This window comes from Coptis chinensis, chromosome 8 (assembly GCF_015680905.1).
Source record: "Coptis chinensis isolate HL-2020 chromosome 8, ASM1568090v1, whole genome shotgun sequence".
Classification (NCBI taxonomy): Eukaryota; Viridiplantae; Streptophyta; class Magnoliopsida; order Ranunculales; family Ranunculaceae; genus Coptis; species Coptis chinensis.
Window position 1 is genome coordinate 28,769,479 of NC_141463.1, and position 9,607 is coordinate 28,779,085.

General features: G+C 35.5%; 1 long non-coding RNA gene across 1 annotated transcript; it reads right to left on the reverse strand.

The window, feature by feature from the left end:
• Positions 1-2,476: 2,476 nt before the first annotated feature.
• On the reverse strand, positions 2,477-3,833 carry LOC147480954 (uncharacterized). Its single transcript, XR_015206659.1, has 4 exons — positions 3,739-3,833; positions 3,384-3,634; positions 2,926-3,148; positions 2,477-2,846 (listed from the first exon to the last, which is right to left on the reverse strand). It is a non-coding gene; the product is annotated as an uncharacterized LOC147480954 (long non-coding RNA).
• Between the last annotated feature and the right edge of the window lie 5,774 nt (positions 3,834-9,607).

The window sequence follows — 9,607 nt, forward strand, 5'->3', positions numbered from 1 at the left end:
ATCAACAGCCAACAAACAGATTCCCGTTTGTAAAGAATTAGACCAAAACCTACAATACCGTATGAAAAAAGAATAAATATTACATTTAAATGAATCTTGGCTACCGACATGTAATAGAATAAATTCAAGTCATAAAGCAACATAAATCTTACTTGAGTAAACTACCAGTAGGGACTAAAATCATACTAATATTTGCTTGATGGTCAACTGCATATGATTTTAGTACAATCAAATTATTGAAAAAGGAGAAAATATAAGTTTGTTTTACCTTTCCTCTGCCTTCCTTTTGCCCATAGCCCTGGAATTATCCGGATTTACAATTTCACACAAAGTGATCAACTCACATGTTCTTTACCAAAACAAAAAATCAACTCGCCTGTTGAGTCTCCTACTTTTACATTGGTTTCAACTTTAAAGTGTGCTAATTGTGGGCCAGAAACCTCTCCAACATATAAGCAAATGTTGTACAAATGTAAGTTCACGATTTATAATCTGCTTTTACCAGGATGCCCAACTTGTTGAGGCCTTAAGGGACAAAAACAGTGGGAAACACTCAGACAGCAAGAGTGCAGCAAATTAACTTAGTGCATTTCTCTAATGTCTCAAATCCACCCCATCGACCACGAATCTTGGAGACTGCTAGGAAATCACCATAATGGACATTGTATGGATTGATCATTGTAATCCAAGGCTTATCAAGTTTTTCAAATGATGCTCCCATGTGCTTCTGTAAAAAGGCTGTGTTGGTTCTGACCCCAACCAGAGTTTGAAAAGAGAGGTAAAACATCGATTAGAGACATCAAGGTTCCAAGCATCCCTGATGGCATAAGAAACACAGATATTCTATATATGCTGCTTTACCTGATGAAAAAGCACCAAAACCATCCTCTCTCCGGACATAATTATATTTATATGTTGCAAAAAGCAACAGAGAAGGTGAAGAACATACATATTCCAATTTTGCGGTGCTCTTCCCATGACTCAATCTCCAATGTATGCTCCCCTAGCAGAAAAGTAATAGTCCTGTGTCACCCTATAGGGTGTTGCAAATACATACTGAGATCCATCTGAGTCCAAATTTGTGAGCAAAGACTTGTATGAGGAGAAAAAACAAAATAGAGGGAGAATATAATTGCAAAGTCTGAGTAATGTGAATAATAAGGCAGTGACCCTTATAGAAAGCCATACAGGATCTAATGCAATACGCCTTACACAGATATCATTCATATTTGTAAGCAAGCAAATTAAAGTCGTCAAATGGTGAAAGATACAAATAACCTACAAACAGCCAAATTACAGTGTTGATGCACTAAAAAGGGAAGCATATATGCCGGTGTAGCAATTGTACTAATAACTTTCATGTAAATGAGGTCGCTATGCAGCCAAAGAAGAGTAAGGTAAGATCGTGTTGCGAGACTTAAAAAGTTCCAAATTTAGACATTGAAAATGTTCTCTCCCATCTTAGGCAACTTAGGAGCATTTAAACATACTAACAGGTGAACAACTTTGTGTCTTGAACTCTAATATACTTCCGGTTTGATATCATTAGTATGTCATGAGTCATTTTTACATAAATTTCCAATGCTGCAAATATATGTCCACAGAGGAAGAACTTTGTAGTCTGGTGTTGTAATATACTTTTTGATTTTATATCCTACATAAACATATGTGATGTGAATTAAAGGCGAAAGCAACTTCAATCAACACACCAATGATAAACTAAGGCTAATTCTAATACCATGTAAATAATGTGAACAACTAAATGTGTAAATGACGTGTAGGTTTTCTTCAGAAGGCCATTGCATCCGTCATTCCCTTCGACGTGATTCTAGACTAATAAAACTTGTTATAAGCATTTTTTATTTTTTCTTTTGCTTGAGGGTTTAAAAACGTAATGTTGAGTGTAGTGCTATGACCTCAAACCCAAAGCTACACCAACCAAGCTATGTCATAAGGCTGGTTGTCATACAAATATTTAATTCAATAGAAGCACATTATTACAATATGAACTTTGGGCCATAGGCACTGCTGTCATAAGTAGATATTTAGAATTCAAATAATACCTAACTCAAATATGAAGAAGTTCAATGACATGCATGTTTTCATGTTAATAGCGGCATGTGAGATTGTGAGTACATAGACAATGAAGTAAAGAAGTAAATAACAAATTGAGGATTTAAAAAAAGGTAATACAAACAGAGGGATACATTCATAGATTTCTAAATCGCAGGAACGACATTGATCTCATATGTAATTGAAAGACAATAAAACATAGGTACAAAGCTCTAAATGAGCATCTGCATGGGACTGAAAGGCTTAGGGAGAAAATAGTCTCCACAGAGATGGCCTTATAGATCTTTAAGACCACAAAACTTGTCTATTCGTTCACAAACTTAATAAGAGAGCAAAATGCATTTGTATGTATGATTTTTGCTAAGGATAGAAAGTTTAAGACAAAAAAAACACCCTTAAAGAATGTCCCTTAAATTGAAGTATTCTACCTCTTGTTTATCAATGACTAAACCACTGAAAAGATAATGTAAATAAACTTATTAACAAATAAGTACCTCCTTTTTCTTTAAATCAGCTAAGCAAGATTCTAGCAGTCTATGGTAGTCTGTATATCCACATATCAATGCAGAACCTCTTTGGACCCATCCCATGCTGTAGTGCTACTTGAATACAAAGGTTAACAATGTCTAAACAAATGACATATTACAAAGAAAAGCATACCTCTGCAGCCGCCCCATGGACCGTTGGATGAGAACTCAAGCCTAGATAATCATTTCTTGAAAAGAGAATAAGTTTTCGCAACAACCCGGGTGGTTTCATATTTCCATTACCTCCTATAAAAATCACAAGAGCCACTGTCTTTCAACCCAAAATTTACTCTAACTATCTAAAAAAGAATGAATGGTTACTTACCAGAGCTAGGAACATTATGAACCCATTCCTGGAAAGTGAATTCTGAGAGTTGAATTTCAACTCAAGAACGGTCCCATGATTGTAACCCATCGAAAGCCTTGAAATCTTTTTCATGTGTAGTTGTTGTTGAGACTGAAATGGGTCAGAGTGAACGAAGTAGATTCAGTGTATCTAGTTTAGATACTGCTTTCTCTACCAATGTGTCCCAAGAAGAAGTCATTTTCTGAGACAAACAAAACTAAACCGATTACAGAAACTGATATGAGAAACCAATTTAGAGCACCCCCAATAATTTAAACAACAAAAACAAAAACAAAAACTAAAAACCAACAGAAATACACAAACCTATTGTAACATCGAGAACAACAACAAAACATGTATAGAATTGAACAATAGCGACAATCCATTCAAGAAAATCATAGAAAATAAATAAAAGAGGCGATCACTGTTAAACTTACCAAGTTCTTGAAATCAAAATAGTGAGAAAGTTCAAGTAGATAGTTTTTTCTTCTTGCGAGGGAGAGGGAGTGACATTTGGAGAGACAGGTGATATTAGAAACGATGTCTGGTACCAAAATAAAGTAGGTATCCGATGTGATTCCCAAAAAGATTGAGATTTTCGATAAAATATTTGACTGAAGAACACCATCAAAGGCTTTTAATCTAGTTGCAGTACTATCATTAGCAAAAAATCCACTTCTTTTGCAATCTGAAGCAATTCAAAAAAGAAAAAAAAAATGCTAAGTTCAGAATAGGCGATGGGGGAACTACCAGTCAGATGAGTAGATTCTTTAAGCAAACAGAAGCAGTAACCTGAAACCTAAGCTTTCAGTGAGAAAGAAAAGTCCATAAACTGCAACTGCTGTGCAGACACCCCAGGCACTCGATACACAGATGGAGGAGGGCAACTGATAAAACGCTCTTTACACACGTTTGTTTATTGGTTTTCGCCAGTTACTTATTTTCTTAAGTCCGAGGTCCACAGTCCCAAAGTCCAAGTCAAATTCAAAGTCCAAAGTCCAAAGTCCAAATTCCAACGTCCGTATAGTCGTGCGTTTTAGTCAAGTTACCTTACTCACGTGGATTTGGTAGGATAGGTCGAGTAAGGGATCGTCCAAACCTTAGGGCTCGGATAGGTTCACAACTGGAAATTACAACTTTAAGTGAGTAGGATTTTTAGGTTTCTTTTTAGTTGGTTTTTAATTAAAATAACGGTAATGCAAATAAAATAAATTACTACGGCGATTATATATAGGTAAACAAAATGTAGAGAAACAGGGAGAGAGTTAATCATGCTCATGCAAGAATCATTTTTCAATAATTTTTATTACTAAATCACTACATCTCTAATTCGTCTCGTTTCGGAGACGACGTCGAGTATTGATCCCTAGTGCATGCCCACATCTCTAGGTCGCATTTCACTAGCATAAGGAGTTTCGATAATACCTCATCTCTGGTATATTATTTCAGCTCCTGGCACAAGTTCACATCAGCTGGACGAATTGGAGAGATGTCTGACACCAGAGAGTCACGCGAGACATTTGGTCGGTACAGCGATGACCTGTTCTCAGAGCATCGAAGATCTCAACTTTGTACGATCTCGATCATTTTTGGGACCGGATGTTAATTCTATGCCTAATTCCTAAGTAGTGATTCTAGAATATTAACGAGTCAATCCGGATTTTCACACGAGCAGCATAACCCTCCCCCTGAGGGGATTAGCTCATCATCATAGAAGGAATAATAAAACTTGCTGTATACATTAAGTAAATAAATGCAGGACAGAAATTAAACAAGAAAAGAAATAACTGTTATTAAGGGTAAAATAACTTACTGTATTAAGCTGCTGAAATAAAAATGGCGGAAGGTAAGTACTGAAGAAAGAAAACTAAACGTAGCTAAAGCATTAATATGCTGAAGGCCTCATAATGAAGGCGACCCCTTCATATTTATAGGCATCATAGGATGACCATCCGTGAATGATTTTAATTTGCTTTTGGCCGGTAGCTGATTTATTTGTTCAAAACTTTGAGAATCAAAGTTTTGTTTTGATATGTTTATCTTTTCGTCTTTTAGCTGTTTTAAGTTTCGTTTGTTAGCTAATTTCAATTCAAACCACCTGGTTTGAATTGTCACGTACGTGTCTTCTTTCTTGCCAGGTGGTATCAATTTGAAACCATCATTTGCCACCTACCTATGCTATCTTGACTCTCATCATGCCTTCGGGCCCGAGGGTGTCGATGGCATGGCCGATTTTGGCATTTTTACGACTTTTTGTCCTTGCGCAGAGTTCGTCACCCGGGTCGCTATGGCAGCTTCACTAGCCAACGTCGGCACCTAGATTTATCCGATTTGAGCTTCGGAAGTTTCCTGCCTCTTTATATGTGGTCCGCACTGGCGGTTCTTCATTCTTTTGGAAACCGGCTCTAGTAGTCGCTTTGTTGGGCTTCACGGGGATTGAGTGGGAATTCCAAATATTCCCGTATTCTTGTACTTGGCAGCTTCACTAGCCAACCTCGGCACCTAGATTTATCCGATTTGAGCTTCGGAAGTTTCCTGCTTCTTTATATGTGGGCCCGTTCTGCACTGGTTTTGTTCTTTTGGGAACTTCGGCTCTAGTCAGGCTTTGTTCGGCTTCACGGGGATTGAGTGGGAATTCCAAATATTCCCGTATTCCTGTACTTGGCAGCTTCACTAGCCAATGTCGGCATCTAGATTTATCCGATTTGAGCTTCGGAAATTTGCTGCTTCTTCATATGTGGGCCCGTTCCGCACTGGTTCTGTTCTTTTGGAAATTTCGGCTTCACGGGGTCGAGTGGGAAACTCCAAATATTCCCGTATTCTGTACTTCGATGCATGTTTTATCACTATATTCATTTTAATTGAAAACCGCAAAAAGTACGAAAATATAATTATTACATGATTATTAAACACATAATCGACCAAAATGCTATGTCTCTCGGGGTTTAATATTACAGTTTTGGGTGCTTATCAGCAACATATGAAAACTTGCTGACATGGTGTTTTGCATTTGTTCCAAGTACAATATTTACCCTAATTGAAAATATACAACCTTCATCTAACCTTAGCTCTTCATATCCGATGTGATTCCCAAAAAGATTGAGATTTTCGATAAAATATTTGACTAAAGAACACCATCAAAGGCTTTTAATCTAGCTGCAATACTATCATTAGCAAAAAATCCACTTCTTCTGCAATCTGAAGCAATTAAAAAAAGAGAAAAAAAAATGTTAAGTTTAGAAAAGGCGATGGGGGAACTATCAGTCAGATGAGTAGATTCTCTAAGCAAACAGAAGTAGTAACCTGAAACCTAAGCTTTCAGTGATAAAGAAGAGTCCATAAACCGCAGAATGGCTGCGGACACCCCACTTCCGGACATGTCTTCACCCAACAACGGACTTCAAAAAATCTTTCCCTCATCATGTCAAAATCTAAAAGAAAATCTATTCAGTCGTCTAAAGTAATACACAAATAATTACATGAGGGATACCATTTTCTTCTAAATAAGATAGCCTACACTAAATGAACTCGACCGGATCGACCGCATCGCGGATCATGGGAGTTATTTTTACAACATCAATGTCTTCGCTTTATTTCTATTCTCGTAAGGATTGCCTAACCACGTGCCACTAACTTGGAAATTGACCCGGTAAGAAAGGGGATTTTCAATCAAGATTTACGTTGTTGTCATCTGTAGGTGCCGAAAAAGCGATATCTCCGAGCTTGTAACGACAAGATGCAAACGAATCATATCTACATTAGATTGGTCACCGCCCTGAGGAGAGATGAAGAAGGGTGACAAAACTTCTCCATCCGAAGCTTGTGTATGTTAGTTACGATGAGAAGGCGGTCTACCACAGAGGCTTTGAGGACGTTCAGCCAAGCTGAAAATTTCCTAGAAACATACTTCTGTATGTTTAAGCATTGGAATTGTAGTTAAACTATTAGAGGTGTTCAAAGTGCAAGCTTTTGCAAAGCACTTCAATGGACAAACACATTAAAAGTTTGCTGCTAGTTGAAAGAGGAAAAATCAAAAGCAAAAAATAATTCATATTAGAAGTAGACTTAAAGAAATGGTCCCCTTTTCTTGACATACCTTTCTGTGCAGATTCAAAATCAAATAGTTGAAACATAGCTTAAGTCCTTTTGAAACTGTTCCCTCTTATTTCTTGTCTAATAACGACGTATTCCCCAAAAAAAAAACGTACTCCCCCAAAGCTTCTTTAAACGACTCCATTTAATCAATGATAATAATGCAGAAATATGGCCTCATGATTTTTGTATCTGAAAATCCGAGACAACCCCATTTGCAGTTTGGTTATAATAATTCACCAAGGACTGAAAGAAAAAGAGGAAGTATATCAGTGTATGTTGAGGGAGAGTTCTAGCTTGGCTGTTTTTGAGACTTTTAGTTTTGCTCCTATTGAAAAGTCTCACTATCTCTTTGATGAACTAAGGCCTGATTCTGAATAGAAGTAGGGGAGATTTGGGAGAGAGAAGAAGAAAAGAGACGGTTGGTTTGCTTGTATTTAATTTCGGAATAAAAGGTATTTATTTGGCAATTACTGAAGGGTAAGCCATGAACAATTGAATAAGGGCGTATAGTTGATTTCCGACCTGAATTTACAAATACGTCCTTAAGTGACTATGTAATCTTAGGGGTATAGATGGTATTAAATTTTGAAATGACAAAGTAGTTCTTCTTAAAGGCATTAAATAATTTATTTTAATATTTTATCAAGGGTATTTGATGGTAGAAAAAAGGCTGGTTCAATTTAAATGTCCATGTTAATTATAGTATACTCTACTAATTGAGATAGTTTAGGTCATTTATATCATATAAACCTCCTCCGTGTCTTTGCGACCTACATTATCAACCAAACAACTTTGAGTTGAAACTTTAATATGATTCATTCCACTGCTGATATATATTGTCGGACAAAGTCACACACAAAAATTGTTTTCTTCTCATTAAATAAGATTTAGCTATTAATTATAATGATTATTGTCGTCATACATTATTTTTTAAAGCTATAACGTATGAAGATGAGACTCACAATTTTTGTCATGATATAACAATACACGTAACATAAGAAAATTTATGAACTAAATGTGGGAGGTTGGCAAAACAATTGTTAAATGCTTCAATTATAACATATGCAATCTCACTTGTTTTGACACATTTCGAGAATCTGAAATGTGAGAGGTTTAATGGAATGTTCATTATAGTGTTAGTTCGAAATTATGGTATTGGTTTTTTTTAGGGGATGGGTCATCCACAGGTCTCATACGAACTTGCATTCTTATCATTTTGTTATGTGTTGAAACTGCAAGAGATGATTATTATTGTGTTTTGCATAGATTAATGTTAGAGTACTCTACCTGATATTAATATGCTTTGAATAAATTATTTCATTTGAGAGAGCTTACCATGGTGTATTTTCGCAAAATGCCGTAATTGTATTGTACAATGTTGAGCCACGTTTTGCACACTGCTCTAAAAACACCAATTGCTTGATTGTTAATCTATCTAGATACAATATCTATAAAAACACAAAGATCATAAGGAAGGAGGATTAAACAAGGCTTTTGAATCAAAATCATTAAAACCTATTTTCTTCTCCTCTACGAATCATAAAATTACCAAATGGGATATCTAATGGATTTGAGGGATCAAAATCTTTGTGTAATAAAAAATTATCATCATATAGATACGATACAATAGATTGATGAGATGTTTTTGGAACTTTTTTTTTTTTTTTTTTTTTTTTTTTTTTTTTTTTTTGAAATGAAACTAGTTTGTGAGATATACTGATGGAGGGAAGTCGTTTTGGGTTTTTGTCATGTAGTAATATAGTTAATTATCATGCTACACTTAGCCTGAAAATACATCGATATATGTAAAATATCGATAATATCACCATAAAAAATTGATAAGATGTAGTTGTTAAAAAGACTTGTACGGGTGAATTATCTGTCGAACCCAATTAACACGCAACCTAAACTATCAACATTTTAATCGCATATCGCTTGTTAATCGATTAATTAATTTTTAACAATTTCTCATTTTGTTTCATTAACCCAATTTATCACCAAACTAGCCGATTATCATGATGATCGATTTCTCACCAAATCGAGAAAACTATTATTGAAAATATTGTTCCCACCCAAACATATACGTAAAATTAACAATTGGATTCTTAATCATGAATAATAACAAAATAGCGTAATCAACATGTAAGCTAATTAGTTTTCTTATACTATAAAAAAAATAAAATAAAATAATAGTTTTCTTATTTTCTCCTCTGTGTCTATATGGATGTATAATTTTACACTGCCCACTAGAGATTAATGTGTAATTTTTGTATCAAGTGTTTAGCCCAAAGGACTGGGCTCAATTCCCCAATGTAGTAGGGTGCAGTATAACGAAATTAATCTCTTCTATATCTCCAAATCAATGTTCCTATTTCTTCTCTATTCCAACCGTCACCACCATATCATCAGTGTCAGTGTTCTGAAAAATGCTAGGCGGTGGGAGAGCGCCCGGGCTAGGCGCTAGGCGGTTTTTTTTTCAAATATATATTATAATATATATAGTAATACACACCTATACTACAAGATATGAAGAAAATCATTTACCATAACTCAAAAAATAAATACA